This window comes from Cotesia glomerata, linkage group LG1, assembly GCF_020080835.1.
Source record: "Cotesia glomerata isolate CgM1 linkage group LG1, MPM_Cglom_v2.3, whole genome shotgun sequence".
Taxonomy (NCBI): domain Eukaryota; kingdom Metazoa; phylum Arthropoda; class Insecta; order Hymenoptera; family Braconidae; genus Cotesia; species Cotesia glomerata.
The window spans coordinates 33371295-33389882 of NC_058158.1; the positions used below are offsets into that span (position 1 = coordinate 33371295).

An 18588-nucleotide genomic window follows, 5' to 3' on the forward strand; every position below is an offset into this window, starting at 1 on the left:
GAAAATTGAAATAAATTATTTTAAAAAATAAAACCCTATTTTCTGCTTCTAAATCCAACAATAATAATGACGACAACAAGAGAAAAAAATATAAAACTATAATAATATGCAAAAAAACCGTGAACATTTTGATGAAGTGAAAAAATCCCGAAAATGAATTGGAAAACTGCAGGTAGTTGATAAGATAGCGATAAAACTCGAGTGACTTTCTTCATCACATCACACCCTTTCTTTAAACTTAGGGTACTTTTTATATTTTTATATTCTCCCCCGGCTCGTTTGCCACGTCACGAAGCTCTCCGACGCAGAGAATAAAGGAGTAAAAAAAGGAAGAACGTCACAAAGTAATGTGTATAAGAGGGTGAGGAGATCTCGAGGTTCATGGCAAGCATCAGCCAAGTAAGGAATCCCATTTGGAGTGGCTCGGGAGAGTTTTGGCGAGGCAATGGCGAACGGGTCATAACTGATCCCTCGTAAAAGAAAATAAAATTAAAAAAATAAAAAATAACGGAAGCAGGGTGACTGCACAAACCGAGGGTACGGGAAATGACGTCATGAATTTAAAGTCCTGGATAAACCGTTCTATAATCCGTAATTTTGGAAAGAAAATTTAACAAGTTATACGCTCGCTGGTTATAAATGGTTATGTTATCCTTGAAAAAAAAAAAATAGTAGAAGAAGAGAAAACGCGTATATACCGTTTTCTCTTTGTCTTTATACTGCGTATAGCCTCTTCTAAGCTTTTTATTACGAAAATCTCTTCAAGAAAACGATTCTATATGCAAAATTTAGCATTTCTTTTTTTAATTTTCATCCGGCTATGAAACACCTATGAAATTTTAATTCTAAAAAAAAAAGAAAGAAGAATATAAGGGATAAATAATAATAACAACATAATCTTATGAAAATTTAGTATTCTTTTGTTCCTTTATGCTAAGAAAAGTTAACAAATGAATATGCGGTTCTACCAACACATTTAGCTCCCTTCTTTTTAAGCGTATGACCTACTACACTAGGTACACACAGAAAAGGAGCAAGAGTACGAGGAGTACGTAATTAAAACGACGTAGTGAGAAATGCCGACAATGAATCACAGCCTCGAGACATTTATACCCCACGAGTATAAATGATGTAGGAAAAAGAAAAAAGAAAATGACTTCAAGAAGTCTTCTGAGACAGGAGGTTCCGAAAAAGGAAGTCAAAGATATGGCTTGGCACAATGGGCAAAAGAAAATAAAATAAAAGCTACGTTAAGCAGAAAAAAGTATACCGTGTACCGGTATACCATTCTCATTACGATCGCACGGAATTTATAAGAACGCGATCTTTTAATTTCTTTAGAGTTTTAAAAAACTTTTTTTAAACTTTTCGCTATCGTTTGCCGCGAGTCTCGTGAATCGCGTGGCTCCCTCATTAAAAGGACTTCACCTCAAAGAAATGTGATACTGCGATTGAAAAGCAATCAACACCACGAACCTGTTCTTTATTGAAAACTTTGAATAAACTCGCATAAAAAAGGAATAAATAATTTCAACTGCACAGGTAAAGTTGATTTTTGCAATAACACCCAAACTAGGGAACAAAGTTCTTTAAAGAATTTCAGTAATTAATTTACAGGTGGAAAACTTAATTATAAAAATTTTATTACTTTTTAGTGTTAAGAAGTTTTGTGTATCATGTTATTTGATATTTTTTTCTTTCCTACACTGAAAAAAAATTTAACTTGAATCAAGACGAAAATTCTTGAACCAAGAAAATAATTTTGAAGAGTTTCATTGTCTTGAATCAAGACAAAAAATTCTTGCATCGAGTAAATTTTCTTAGTTTAAGAATTTTTCTACTCAAATCAAGAAGATAAAGTTCTTCAAAATGATTTACTTGATTCAAGTAATTTTTTTTTCTGTGTAATGATTGAATTGAAGATAAACAATTTTTTGTAAAAATACACTCTTTTTGTCAGTAGAAAAAGAAAACAATATAACATATTATATATCTATTTCATTGCCCACTAGTTTGTCTCCTTTAGGTTTATTTCCGATTCATTTCACTCCCTTGAGGCAAGTTTAAAAGGAATAAGAGCTATAAATTTAATTCCACGCAATCGCCCTGGCGGCACTGCCAATCTTTCGTGAAAATCCTCCACAAGATCCACGGTCCAATCAGTGGTGCAGCAAGCTCAGCAGAAAAAACATTCTCAGTGAAAAAAACAGAGCTCGATACTATCAACCGTATAATAAATAAGAAGAAAATAAAATAACACAAACAGCAAAGTTGCGGAAGAAAACAACATTCTCAAAAATAAAGGGAAAAAAATATCTAAATTGAGATGGTGTAATACGAATAAGTATGTCGGGTGTACTGCATCTCCAGTATTTCTCCATTGTCAACTAATACACTGCGAAGAGTATCTATGGAGTACGTTGTATAGTTTTCTTAACAAAAGAGGCCGATATTCTTTTTTTCGGTTCGAATGCAACCTCTTCCTATTGTGTACATTTCAAGAAAGATTCAATTCTCAACACCGTATAGAAATTCCACGGGGAAAATAAAAAAAAAATATATATTATCCAATGTAGTTTGTAGCATACCACTACAACCTCTTTTTTTTTCCTAAGTGTCTTGAATTCAAGCTAAAGAATTTCTCAACGAGACGAGATGTCGTTTGTAAGTAACGAATTTTTGTTGTTTTATTCTCTCTGCTCAATTTTCGATAGTATTTTACAAACCGTGAAACAATTTATCAGTCTTAAATAACATCGAGTCTATCAATTTCAGCTAAACAACTCAACCGTGTTTATTATTTTATGACAAGGTACATCGCAAATAAAAGTTATCATGTAATAAAAAATATTTTTTTGGTCACTGAACAGGATATTGCCTTTAAAAAAAAAATCTATAGCTAACTCAACTAAGAGCCAGAAAATTCTGTAATGACACAGTTTTTCTAGAAAAGCATACTTATCTTCTAATCGCAATGTAGTTTTTTTTTATCCAGGAAAAAACAAACAGTAATCTACGGAGATACAATAAAACAATATAAAATCGAACATAACAAAACCCTGGTTATCTTAAACCAATTTATTTTCCAATAATTACTGTTTACTACTAACGATTTTAACAATCTTATTTATGAAGCAGGCACCCATTATTCTCCATGCACTGGTAAGCAAGATTAATCTTTTTAAGCAGCGACACTTAAAAGGCTTTAATGCAATTAAACAGAGCTTACTTTGTTTTAATATTACTAAAAAAGTAGATCCGTTAGTCAAAAGTCATATCACAAAATAAGCAGCTAAAATAAAAATGAAAAGTATAAATGGGCAGTGAGCAGGCCAACATGAAGCTAAATCTCCCTTAAATCGCATCGTTCAAAAAGGCGTTTGGTGTTGGACCAAATGCCACGATAACACTTGAAACCGCAGAAGCCTCATCGTAAATGGAATCAGGAAAAAGGGGCCAGTGGGAAGCGAAAGTTGCGGGTGCGAAACACCCTCACATCGATCCACTTTGAAAAATACATAACCGATATACCTCGACATATATACATGTACATATGTATGAACGTACTCAATATTTATTTATACACGTATACATGAAGAGAAATGTCGGTTTAACGCGTTTTCACACAGTCGTTACACAGAACCCGACACATTTGGCAAGTCTCCAGCCTCAATTGAATGCTTGGTTTAAATGTCGCGGTAGTTTTAACGTTTTACTATGACTTCTTTCACGAGCAGAGGAAACAAGTGCGACGGTGAACAGAAGTAACAAATAACAACAAAAAAATACAATAGAAAGGTAAGTTAAAAAAAAAATTACAGAAAATGGAAAAAAATAATCCAGAGAAAATGTTATGAGAAACTTCCGAGAAGCTGCAAAACGTTATTATTTCCTTTTTGCAAAAAGGATTCTTGGTTTTCCTACTCACTCACTAGAACTGCTACTCATTTCATATCTTTTACTGCACTAGGAAATCCGTTCTCTCTTTCTTCTGCTCTTGAGTAGGTTTTCCAGGCATTTTGCAAAGTTACCTAGAAACTTAGAAGTTGCATACACTCTTGGTGTCAAGAAACGCTGTGCAGTTTGTTATTTGGCATGTTGATCTTACCGCAATATATTGCTGGGATTCAGAGTTAAAATAGAGGGTGCGAATGCAGATTGAAACTAATTACTGATCACAGCTTTTAAGAGGACTGAATCAGGTCGGTGCAATTTAGCACACACTTATACTACTCAAATGCTCATTAATTTATTTAATTGGTTGACACTTTTCCATTGACCCGGTAAATTTCTTCTCTATAGAGAACGAGAATTTCCAAAAATAAAGAAAAACCATCGTACCAGCTCAGTGATAATGCTAATTTTTTTTTTTTTTTTTTTTTTTTTTTTTGTTATTAATTAATTGATAACTAACAAGATCAAATTAATTTTGACTATTATTTTTCTTCTATGCTGAAAAATGAGCAATTAAAAAATTGTTTTTTTTTTTTGTGATAATTGCTCCAATTATAATTGAATATTTTTAACGAGAATGTCAATGTGAATAAATATATTAATAAGCTACACACTAACTGGAAAATATGTATTCAATTTTCTTTCGTCGGTAGCAAGAACTGATTCAAATAGTGAGTCAAGAATAACAGAGTACGCAATTTGCAATTTGCCTCGCATAAAAGATATAATGCAACATTAAATAACGTAGAGAAAGAGAGAGAGAGAGAATATAAATAGGTTAAAGAAATGATAAAAAGTAAATGAAGCTATATCTAAACTGCCAGAGAAAATAGTTGAGCTCGAGTAAAAGTAAAGAATATACACGAGAAAATATGATAACGTTGTATATAACGAGATTGAAATAGGAGGAAGGCTCACAAATTCGGTGAGATCGTTTAGCTTCCGGGATATAGCATCACCGAGTCCCAACGGCAGTCACCGAGCCGGGTCATGAAGCCGATAAACGCAAAATCCCCGCGACACTCCCGGGTAGATACCTATAGCTATAACAGATATAAATATACAGATGTACGCCCATATAATATACATATGAATATGAATATCTATGTCCTGGCTAAAAGCTTTGCACACCATTTGATGTGTCAACCATTGTCGACTATTTCCTCGTTCATTTATGTTATTTTGTTACACCGATGTACAATAACACACTTTTCTGCATCCGACTCTACCATTATTTTATCGTATGCAAAAATAATAACGACGATCGTTTCACCCGTAACAGGACTCGGTTTACTCTACTGCTGTCATAAATGCACAAGAAGACATTTATCACACCCTCGTAATGTGTCTGGTTATTTTTACTGTTTCAGGAGTCGAGCTGCACTTAACTTTCATTACCTCTGAGATCTAAAACGCTTGACGCGAATTTTCTGATGCGCTATTAAAATTCATAAAATATATGAAGAATATGAATATGTGTTTCTACTTCAATAAAATATATTCTCAATTCTCGGGAAAATTTATAACTAGAGTGGAAGACTTTAAAGTCGATAGTTAGTAGTGTACTTATTGAACTGAAATTTTTAAGCTATCAAAAATTTATCACTGATTAAGAACAGTGTTGCTTAACGAGACACCGTAAAATTGAAATTCTAATGAAAGTTAGATAATTGTCTTCTCGATCAATTGTATAATTTATTGAATTAAATACACGCTGCTAAGTAATTGAAGCTGTTTAATTTAAAAGCTTTTAACTAATTAATAAAAGTGATTTTACATCGACCTATTTTAACAGCATCCGATCATACACGGTGAAAAATCATTTTTATACTAAGTAGTGCAAATTATTAGCTGTGAAAATTTTTAACGTCATCTATTTTATAATTATAGAGTGAAATTATAGTTCTAAAAAATTGAAATTCAAATTAAATGGGTTAAATATTAATTAAATTAGCTAAAACTATAAAAATTTAATACCATCCATAAAAATTTAGTTTAAAATATTTTCACATAAAAATTTTCTGTACTTTTACAACAAAAATGACAAACAAAGAATTTAATATCAGTTTTTCAAACCAAATCTAAAATTATAATGGGATTATATAATCAGATATTGAATTACCATAATTTCATGACTAAAAATTTCTTTGTGGTAGTGTGAATATTGCTAGAAGAAAAATGGACTGATCGATTAGAGGATTGCGGAGCAAATAAAGAATTTCAGTGAGAAGTTTCAGTGAGTTAAAAAAAAGTAAAAAATATAAAAAAAAAAAAACAGAAGTAAAAGAAAGAAAAAATGAGAAAACGGGCGATGGAGATAAGGCTATGGTAGCATTAAGAGAAAATGGTGTAAGAGAAGAGAAAATGTCGGGCGTCAGACTCTGAAGCAGAACACGTCCGGCATAATCGCATTAGCGTTAGTTACAAGCCAGCCTTCGGACGTGAACTGAGACTGGGTGTGCATACCTATCACCTCGAGTGACGCGATGTTCGTTTGGTTCTTACTATATTACCCTTTATTGGATCTCATCACCATTTTTTTCCGGATTTTTTTATTCCATAATACGTTTCTCGGGGAGTAAAAAATAAAAATATATTGCGTTCCTTATTATTGTCTTTTTTCTTGACGTTTCAAACACACTGCGACTCCGACGTTCACTAACAGTAATAAGGACCGTAATTTTAAAATTGTAAAAAGGTTAAAACCTTTTTCTGTATTGCTACTTAGCTCCGTTTCAGTGCAACGACCTGTCGTAAGTTAAATTTTCTCGGAAACTAATCTAAGATTTTTTCATCTTGACTTTGTTTCTTTTTATAATAAATAAATAATTTTATTTCTGTTAATCGAAAAAGTAAGTTTTTTAATTTAAAATAAAGTAAAGATTAATTGGTTGTTTATTTGATTAACAATGGGATATTTGATACCCAACTTGGTGAACTGTAATTAAATTATCTCGCGTGGTGTCTTTGAGTTGAGGTAAATGCCTCTACTCTGCACGATAGATATATCACTCTATATATATATAATGTGTAGAATAGCGTGGAGTATTATAGCGCAGAATTAGTTTGCGATACAAGTCACGTCATGTGTGTAGCGAACATCCCCGGGAAACAAAGTAAACAGCGACTAAACTAGAAGCTATACAACTTTTCAGTATCATATAATCCATTTTAGATTGCTATGCTAGTAAACTACTCCCATCCTGACATCCCGGTACGGGTTTCCAATATTCTTACAAACCCCCTCACTACCTACTGCTCCAGAGGCGAGTGAATAACTCGACGCAGTTCACTCACCCCTCGACGTATCCCTTATTCGCTGCATATCAGTAAAATATTGAGTATCATATCCCATATTCGAGTTATCTATTTCTTACCAGAGTATAAATAAATAAAAACCCTCTAATAATTTATAGCGAGAGTATTTTCAAATTGACAGTTCTTTTAGTTACATTTCAGTTGTCTTGTTTCGTTGATACTAAACTTCGCCAGCATACGAAGTGAAGGAAGAAAGAGAGAATGAGAGGAAAAATTTAAGACAGTCTAGACTGTACTGCAGTTACTCAGCTACCGGAGGCTGAGCTTATTAAATTTTCATGCCTACGCTTCTGCAGTCTCTACACTTTCATTTTGTTGTATATATAATATATATGTATAAATATAATACATATAATTACGCTTTGTGTCAGTAGTCAATTCAACGCTTTGATTTGCCTGGTTTCAAACTAGCGGAACTAATAAGCAACTTTATTGCGTTTTACGCAAACTTTTTTATTGTTCACTTTTAATTAATAAACGCTTGCACTGATAGAAGGATTTGTTTATAGTTAAAAATATTTGTTAATATTTAACAAATCATTTATTAGAGACCACTTTTTAGTCCTTAACAAATATTTCTTAGTATTTAAAAAGATTTATTAATATTTAATAAATGAATATCTGATTTATTAAATACAAACAAATCATTTTAAATACTAAGAAATATTTGTTTGATACTAAAAAATGGTCTCTAATAAATGATTTGTTAACTATTAACAAATATTTTTTTAATACAAATAAATCCTTCTATCAGTGTGTAATTTTTCTTTGCAATAAAATATACTCATGAAAAAATTTTCTAATCTAACCATATTATGTAATCTGATTTGGCCATATCAGATATATAAATTGAAAGAAAAAAATAGAATTTTTATTTTACAACTTAATTCTCTTGTAAGGAAACGATTTAGTTGTTTGTAGTTGTTGTAAAAAGTTGTTTATGTAATGATAAATTTATCTTACAATGAAAACTACCACTTTTCTACGTTGTAAATTGTAATAAATTTGATCTAAAGAGTACATATTGAATAGCAGATAAGAGTGTGATTCGAAAAGGATGAAAAAATCAAAGTACTTGCCGGTGATGTCAAGTAGCAAATCCAAAACTGTTTTTAGGCACTCGAGTGAACAGAGGTAAAAAAAAATTCCAAGCGTCCTTACCCCAAAGTGGTCGCCTCCTCCTCAAGATCTGAAAGCAGGAAGCAGAAAATAAAAAATAAAACTAACAGGAATAATGAAAGTATCTATAAACTCCCGGTCCATCGTAAGGTCTGACGCAAAAGATCAAAAACTTTATAAAACTGTATCTATATACAAAAATAAAAGATAAAAATAAAAAAAGAAGCGGGTACTTCTTTTGGAGTCGCTCAAAAGAGACACGATGAAAAGGAAAAAAGTTAAAATTTTGTATAGAACTTTAAAGGATTTTACCCTAGTAATCTTAACAAATTAGTCCCAACGCCCAACGTCCTCCCCTCTTGGGTCTTAATTACTACTCCGTCTTTTCTGCCGGGCGTCTTTAGCCCACAAAAAAGTTATGAAAAAAAATCACAGTTAAAACAGTCTCAAAGAACGTTTTATTCATCACTTACCTTCCTCTCTCATTTTTAGCGAAATGATTAAAATTTAAAGTTCATCGTAATTATTCAAAGATCCCACTTTATTATACGCCCAATATATGACAGCCTAACATTTATTAAAATAACCTCAATAAAAATAAATTATTCTTAAATTTAAATTGCAAAATTTCTTTATCTTTTACTTCCTTAAAATTCCAGTTGAGATTTCACCATGTTTTTATGCCTACGCTTTGCATTATGCCAAACACGAATTTCAGCGGACGATAATAATAAAAATAATGATTATAGTTGTACGACTTATAGCAATTGAGAATGGAGAAAAAGGGTGTGTAATTAAGGAAGGGAGAAAATTCATGTCGGGTTGGATCGAGCTTTTGCCAACGTCACCTTCTCTCTTCACCCTTCCCTTCTCTTTTCTTTCCGCTGCTTTCCCACTGTTGGTGAAACGGCATCCACTCAGTTCTCCAATTTGTCCCTCGTTAGCGAGGTATCAAGAAAAATTCTCCATACTACCATTATCAACATTCTCTTTGACAAATTATTATTCCACAACAAAAGCTAAAAAAACAATACCTTAATTTGTTTATTCCTCCCGACTAATCTCCACAAAGTTATTAATCAAATCATATATATAATAAATAATAACTCATACAAGCAACAACATTTTTACTTTCATTAAAATTCATTAATAATTGCTTAAATTTTCGTCTGTATGTTCAAGTACTGTCTTGAATAAATTTAAAAAAAATTGTTAATATTGTAATACCTTCCCGTAAATTTTAGTCGTGATTATTCACTCATGCAAAAACTCGACGTTGAAAATTAAGAATCCATAAAATCGCAGCATTAATTGCAAGAGCGTTTGCAGTTTTTCCGCATAAAAAAGCACTCTTTCTCTTTTAATTTGTTAATAATAATTCATTAAATTCAATACAGACCAAAAAAACAAATTTATTTACCATTTAATTTTATAGATGTAACCTACATTTATTAATACTCAAAAAGAAAAATAGAGTGCACGGTAATAAATAAAATATTAATCAGGTTGATTTCATTTTATCGTTGATGAATATTCAATTTAAATCACGACAGGATGATAAATAAATGAAAAAGAGAAACATGATTGAACAAAAATGATGATGAGTATATAGAATAATAATGATATATATTATATATGTATATGTATATATAAAGCGATATCAAAAGCATAAATCTAACTAAAGAGTATGAGGCTGTAACCTCAATTTCAGTTCCACGCTGAATGCAATCGCATAAATATAATTTATCCTGTACTCTATCGTGTTTCTACTTCTCTCTTTATGCCGGCTTCCTTTTTTATCACTTTAGCTGCATATGCTCTCAATCGATATTCGATCCTTTTTTATCAGATATACATCTATTGCAAAGTCTGTATTTTGCTCTTACTACTTCCACAGTAGTAATACTTAATTTGCGATCAGACATTTATTTTCACTATTTTCAATACATTTATTGAATACTGATGGATAATTATTTAAAATATAAACATTAAACTTATAAACTTTTGCTTCTATCTTTGAAATTTAAAATTAAAATTTTTAAATTTGTAACTTCTATTATTTTTTTCATTCAATTTTAAAAATAATAATTAGAATTAACTTTTTCGATCATTTTTTTCTACACATTATTTTATTTTTTATTAATTTTATCAATTAATTTCTATTAAAAATAAATTTATCGGTATCGATTACCACAAAATATTTGATGCCATTTATCCAATTAATCTTTTATTAAATCAAATTTATGTTCAATAATCAATAATATATTTGTAATACGCACAACCACGTATTTTATGCGATCAGTCAGTTATTATCGGATTAATATTATCAAATCATTAAATTATTCAATTAATAAATTCAAATCAATATTTAACATCATAAATATATATCAAAATAATAAACAATATGAATTATAATCATTATCATCATATCACATAATTCAATTATTCGCGCTTAATCTTCACGTATGGGGGCACAAAATTCCGGCACAAGAGCGTGTAAATAGCAGATTTCAATCACCAGTAGTACAAATAAAATAAAAAATAATAATTTACTATAAACAAAAATGAAAAAAGTTTTACTAACTAATACCAAGAGTTACTAAAGATTACTTTGGCTCTCTCTCGAGAGATTAAAGCAAAGATCCCCGTTCAAACAGTAAGTAAAAAGCCCGTTCGAAGTTTGTGGTAATTGCAGCCAAGTGAAATTTTATCGGTCTCAAAAGATAAAATCGTTAAAATGTTGTAGCAACTTCTTGCCATATTAAAGATTATTATTATAATTACAGTCTTTTAATTAAAGTTTAATGGGCATACTTTTGAGAATTTAATATTTAATAAAGTTTTAAGACCCGGCAAACCTTTTTATCAGAGTCGTTATCATGTATGCTTACATCTATGTGTAAGTATATAAGTATTTATAGTTATATAAATGTTTGTTGTACGTAACATGTAGGGTGAAATAATCCCCAGAGTAGACATAACGATAGTAAGGATGTTCTCCGTAATACAGGAGCAGACTCCGGCTTCTATCCAGTAGCTTCCGAGATGAGATGGCCCAGACAACCCTAACCAGTCACTATAATAATACAGTTTCACAGGACATCCGGCCACTAATAACTGTACGCGTGCTTGGACAACAACACGACTCCTATAAACAAGAATAGGGTATATTGTTCTGTTAGAAGAGGATACATTCATATACATATATACATGTGCGATATATGCATTGAGAATAGCTTGGAGAATAGAGATAAAGGAGAGGAAGAGATAAAGAGACATCAAATATACATATATATTGATATAGATGTAGATATGTATATTATATATATATATATATATAACATTTATACACCAGTGGTGCTTGCCAGCACGTAGAGAAAGTTTATGATTGATCGCTATAATTAGTGGGCCGGCAACAATGCAAAGTGAGTACCGCCGACGAGGCAGCATTACGAAAATTTATTACTATGGATTGGACTTGACTTCTATATAGATGTCTATGTATATGAACGTATGAATGTATGGAAGTATTTATAAAACAAGAACGTGTTTTAACATCAAATAATGATGTTTTAATGGGTACTAATAAATCGAATTTTTTACACTCGAGGAGAAAAAATATTTTTTCAATAATAATTACTTTTAAATAATAAATCTATTTAAATGAACCATTTAATTTATTAATTTTTTCATTATTACAAATTTAACCAATTTTTTTAGACAAGATAATATATAATTGATAATTATTTAAATATTTTCTAGTATCAAAAAATTTTTCTCAATTAATAGAAGTATTTTTTTTATCAATGTATACTTGTACATTGTAATTATTCATTTTTTTTTATGAATAAAAGAAATCAAAGGAATAAATTTTTAAAACTGAAAATTATTTTGATAAAAAATGGATAGTTAATTAAAAAATAAATTGATAAATTTTCAGAGTATAAAAAAAGAATAATTTTGAAAAGATAGAATAATAAATAAAGTCGGGTGAATTTAAAATAAGTTTTTCACTAGAGCTTAATTCAGCTCGTTAAAAATTTTCATATTCAATTTTGGTCTAATAAAAAATAGATAATAAACCTCAAAAAGGGAAGATGAGAATAAGGTAAAAGAGGTTTTATTACCTGAAGAACATAAAGAAATGAGAATAAAGACTGTAATTAATTCTTATGAGCGCATGTTTCGGATTTAGAGTGGACGGGAGAATAGTACCAAGCAGAAGATATAAAGATTACTTTTGAAATGGGACGCGACGGAGCCTGCAATTAATTTTCAAGTGAGCACTATGAAGCCGGGGTGCAGTAGTAGATGGTGGTGGTAATGCCGGTAGAAGTAGGGGTGCTGTTGTATGGTGAATAGAAGAAAGCTTTCCTGTCCTGCTAAACTATCTCCAGCTGCTTTCGCACATTGTAAACTATATTAAATTCCTTGCTGACCGTAAAATAAAACGTCCAAGACCCTGCAACTACTTCTCTCTCATTTAGCCCACACTTTTCACGATACTACTTCAACTTTAATGCATATATATGTACATCTCCGCTATATTTCAACAGTTAAATACAAATATAAATATATTTATACGTATACATAAACTGAGAAATATATTTGTTGATATATATAAACCAACAACATTAAATCGTCATTTAATAAAGCTTCTGGAAATGCTTTTTATGTTTATTATATTTTATTTTATATGCAGCCGTTAAAAATAAGACCATTTAAGTCTTGCAAGAAAATTTATTCTGCATAATAATAATTTTCTTGATATAGTATTGTTTTTTTTTTTTTCACTGGTCTGGATACATTTTTCTGAATAAAAATGTAAAGTAATAACTCGAAAAAAAAATAAATTTTTTAAAAATAAATGATCCTCAAAATGATACTAAAATTAAAACAAATTTTATAGTTTTTTTAGTTAATAAATTATGACAAAAAAAATTAGAAAAAAAATTCCACACGTAAAAATTGTAATAACTATAAGTAAAAATTTTTTTAAATAAACTTCTAGAACGGTTTAGTTGAAAAAAAAAAATCAAAAATTTTCCTCTTGAGCAAAACAATACTTGGAAAAATAATTTAAAAAGCGATAAATGTCTGCACAAATTATGAAAATAAGCATTGAATTGTCTATTATAAATGAAATTTACAGTATCCACTAGACTGTGCTAAAAAAAAATTGTCACAGTATAAAAAAAAAGCCTAAGCCCTCCTGAACAATCAAAAAAAAATTTTAAATAACAATGCCGACAAAATTGATGTTCCTTCAGTACAAAAAAGTTCTGAAAGGATAAAAAACCGGAGATAAAAAAAGAAAGTAAATGGTAAAGCCGCTTTAGGGGAAGGAACCGCAATAAAATCAAATATGGCCTTGTATTCTCAAGTATCACTTTGAGAACATTTGCCCAGCGGGAAATTTTCTCCCGTATCAGTGACTCAATTTTTTCACGAAACTCTATCTGAACCCAAGTAAAAGAGTAAAAGAGTAGATACGATGTATATACAATACTCCGTAATACTACATACTTTTTGTTACTCCTTCATCTATCCGCTTCCCAAAACGCACTTAAATCTCATCGTGATTTTATTATTGTCACTGTCGGTGTTATAGGGTAAAATAATCTTATGCTCGGAAAATTCTGTCGAGATAAGAGCTGGATAAAAGAAAAACAGTGAGACAAGACGAGACGAAAAGTAGACAACGCAATTCAATTCTGGTAAATGTCAGACAGGTACTAGTACTCTGTTCTTCTGCACAGTATAAGTAAGCCGCTCCCAACTTCCGTACTATACATTTATTTTATTTTTCATTTCATTTTATTTTACTTTATTTCATTTATTTGGTTATTTACTTTCTTCGCCTATCCATGAGTCTTATAGCCAATGTTTACATGAGTTTCAGTACTAAGAATGAACTAGAATAGACTATAGGTATACATGCGAACTTTTGTATTAAGCTTTTTTTTTTATCTCTAAGCCAATTCGGGTTAGAGAAAAAGCATAACGGATATTACATTTTTTTTTCTACTGTACTGTCCGATTAAACTACACAGTTTATTTTCGCAACGTTTAATTTCTTTTTGCTATCCAACAAAACCTATCGTTTTATATATAAAGTTAATGACGTTTACTGACTGCGGGAGTAAGCTTTGTTTAACACCAGATATTCTTATCTGTGCCATTTTTAAGCAAAAATTTTTTATTCAATTAATTTTTTTTTAATCGCAATTCTTTGAATTTATTAGATTCTCTTAATATATTTTTAATTAGATAATATATTGTTAATTTGGATTATTCAAAACTATCAAGAGAACAACAAATAAAATCCTACTGAATACCTTTATGCTCGTTATTTACGCACGAATATTTGTTCATCAAAGAGACAAATTGTGCCGAGGGGATTCCCCCAATTTTTTATTCTATATTATTTCAATTTTTTATCGACATTCTAAACATTGAGCGACTAATTCTATTTTGTTTTTTGCATTAATATTATAACAAGTGAAATATTTTTATCCCGAAAATAAATATGCCACTAATTCAATTAACTTGTCTTTATTTCACTCTTGATTTATTCATAGCCAGCCTTTTGTGTGATAAAAATTTTCGATCCGCTTTTAACTTTATAAAATCAAATCTATTATTTAATTGTAGTTATATACGTCGAGTAAATTTCAACGAGATTTATTGGAAATGGATATCGTTCTTAAATAAATTCTAGCAGATTTAATTCAATAATAAAACAAATACCGTGCATTCTATATTAGTACTCACATATCTTGATAACTTGACACAATATCAATTTCTAGTTTCGAGTCAAAATATGAAAAATATATTAACTTAATGTAATTAAGAAATATCTATTTCCATTAAACGTCATTTTTAATTTAAATAACCATTACATTTAAACTCCGAGCTGAGCAAATCCACGGATTAAAAATTTATTTAATATTAAGGTGATCGACCGCTCTAAAATCACAATTTCTCCTTATTTTGTGCCGAGAAAGGTGAATTATTGCTCAGTTACTTAAAATCTTATTAGTTATTCATAATAACCGTCAAGAAAATTCACCCTCGAGGGTCAATAACCGTTTATGAATTCTTTACATAGCTGACTATGAGGAACCAAAAATACAAAGTAGACGTGCATTCTCGAATAAGTAACAAGATTGTTATTTATAAAATTGCTATATTAATACTGATTTCCCTCAACAAATTGTTATTCACAGTCAATAAACTTTCCTGGAGCTAGATAATAAATTAAATTTGACGAATTATTTTGGAATTAAAAAATAAATTAAACTAATTTTCGAGTAATAATGTACTAAATAATAATCTCTTACATTTCTATTATTTTTAATAATAAAATACTATTTTGTTGTAGACTTAGAATAAATATTTTATAATAAAAAAATATTATAATAAAATCTAAAATGTAAGTAAAAAAAAACGAAATCACTTTAGAATTCAACACGCGAGTTTGAATTGAAACTATTCGCGTCTCTAACGCGAGAATATGTGAAAGCTGTTTCCTCTAACATTTCCATTAGAATAAATTAAAATAAAGATTTTATTAAAAAATTATTAAAACCTAGAGACTTTTATATAATATTACATTCGACTTTTAATTTTTCAATTTAAGCATTTCGAAAAAAATATATTACATTTCTTTTGCAAAAAAAAATTATTTCTTATGTATATGTTACTTACAACTTATAGCATAAGTGCATAGTTTAAACAAAGTACTTTAAAAATAGCGATTCTATTCTCTATAACTAAACGATAATACTCTTCACGGCCATTAAAACAAAAGAAGCAAACCTAGACTGAATAGAGCTGGAAACGATTCCCTAAGTGCAAAACGATTCTATTTCAAGTGCTACGTACGATTATAAGAGTCTTGATCGAATCGAAAATATCAAGCGAACCATGCCAATGTGCTGGCTACGCGGTTTGTACAATATATACTTTTATACAATATACATATATACGCCCGCGCAGGCTTATCTGCAGCTTTAGTCGCTAATAAACACACATTACACAGCTAAACATCGACATTGCGGCGATAAAATGTCTAAATAAGAACTTTCTGAAACTTTTATATCGGGTAAAAATCCTCGATAAAGTTTACAATTGGTATTCCGCTCTTCACTAAATTGATTCGCTTGATTCGCAAATTATTTTCCGGCAATTCCCGATAGTAAATCAACTGTCAACAATTACTTTTATATTGAATAAAATTGACTATTGAAAAAAAGTAAAAAACACACCGGTAGATAAAACTTCACGGAAAAAAAAATTTCGTTCTGGTAACCTAACTGTAGAGTTACCACAACTATACACAGTTTACTGTTCGTTGTAGAGTTACAGTAACAAAATGTTATTTAGTTCTGATACAGTCAACGCTCTCTGTATTGGACCTCTCTGTATTTGACCACATTCTTTCTCTGTATTTGACGATTTTACACAGTTCTTATGGACAAGGACGAGTCAAATACAGAGAATGGTCCTGTACGGGCGAGTCAAATACAGAGAGCGTTGACTGTAACTCAATGTTGTTGAGCTCTCAGAGCTCTACGGGATTGTTCTCAGAGCCAAACGGTATAGTTGGGAGCGCTCTACGTTGCGCAGTAGTGGCGTGCGCTGACATATTTCATAACCTTCTAAAATGACAAACAGAATTATTTTGTTACTCATCCATGTTATTAAAAATATATGAGGACAATTAAGTTTCCAGTTTATTTATTTAAGGAAATAGGTTTTTTTTTGTCAAATTGAATTTCATTAGAACAGTTTTGTATTTATGGTTTTTCAAGGTTCATTTGCAGTGACTGTTAATTTAATTTATTAGTTGAATATATTGTGATAAGTAATAAGTTATCGGAATACATTAAAAAGACCCCATTTAACACAAAATAAAATTTGTTTTCGTTTATTTATCTTTTCTTGGACATATACGGTAGTGATTTTATGTCCAATATTTATTGATATAATTAAGAAAATAAAATAATTTTGTGACGACCTTATTTTTATTTTACAAATAATTTTTATTTGTAATATAAGTTCTATTATAATACTATTCTTATTTGTCATATACAATTATTGTTGGCAATATAAATTCATTCTTCCACATGTATTTATTAAATTATCAATGCTAAATCGTAAAAAAAAAATTATTAAGCAGACTGCCAAAAATTTGATATAGTCTCAGAACGATCCTGTAGAGTTGTGAGAGGTAAATAACGTTTAGCTCTCAGAGCTCAACGATGTAGAGTTGCAGGAGCCAAATGGTATTGTTACTATAGGAATACGTTAACTTACTGGAACTTTTTACAACTAACTAACTACTATAGAGTTCCTATAGCAAAATTTTTTTCTCCGTGTTCATTTCATTAATTTATTTTTTTTTAATTCAATAAAAAACTGTTCAATAAAATAAATCAACGCTGAATAAAACGATCGTATCTTTTCAGTTTTATGATAAAATTGGAGTCAATTAAGATGTCGATATCGTTACAAACTTCAATTAAAGCTGAAGACTAAGTAATATGGAAAATTATAAAAATAGAATATCGGTGAGAACTCTGCATTAATAAATAACCGTGTATTGATTAAATAAAATGTCAGTACAGTAAAAATAAAAATAGTTTAAGACTTTTGTATGTATATGTGTATGCATATTAACGTCTCGTCGTCGTGACATGACGTATCCAGCGTCAGACAACTGGGCGTCTCGTTAAACATGTATAGCAAAGAGGAGGAGGCTACCAGCTTTACCTATTATATATACATTTACGATATATAACGTTTTCTCAAAATCGATATGCAGTAATTCCTGAATCGCGGAATAGGAGGGATACAGTAGGAACAAGTTCTGAACTTTTGACCTGACCGCTTCAAACGACGACCATTATGCAAGTCCATTTTATTTGGTGTACATTGTACAGATATATATATATATATATATATATATATATATATATATATATATATATATATATATATATATATATATATATATATATATATATATATATATATATATATATATATATATATATATATATATGTAATGGAGGAAAAAAAGCAAATGTATATGTATATATACGGATACAAATGTGTCAGCAGAGGGTGCAGTGCAACATATATATTATCGAGTGTGTTGTTTTACCGAAAAAACGAACTCGTAGACTCACT

The 18588-nt window shown here is 30.1% G+C and overlaps 1 protein-coding gene across 3 annotated transcripts in view; it reads right to left on the reverse strand.

The window, feature by feature from the left end:
* The window catches only part of LOC123269923 (follistatin-related protein 5-like), a 240837-nt gene that overhangs the window by 206841 nt on the left and 15408 nt on the right, over positions 1-18588 (reverse strand). The window contains exon 2 of one of the 3 annotated variants that reach the window (XM_044735869.1): positions 8434-8461. The exons of 1 other annotated variant lie outside the window; for it this stretch is intronic. The gene's annotated coding sequence lies outside the window, so the exon portion shown is untranslated. Of the gene's footprint in view, positions 1-8351; positions 8462-18588 lie in introns of all 3 variants that reach the window. One more of the 3 variants, XM_044735860.1, reaches the window with a different exon arrangement.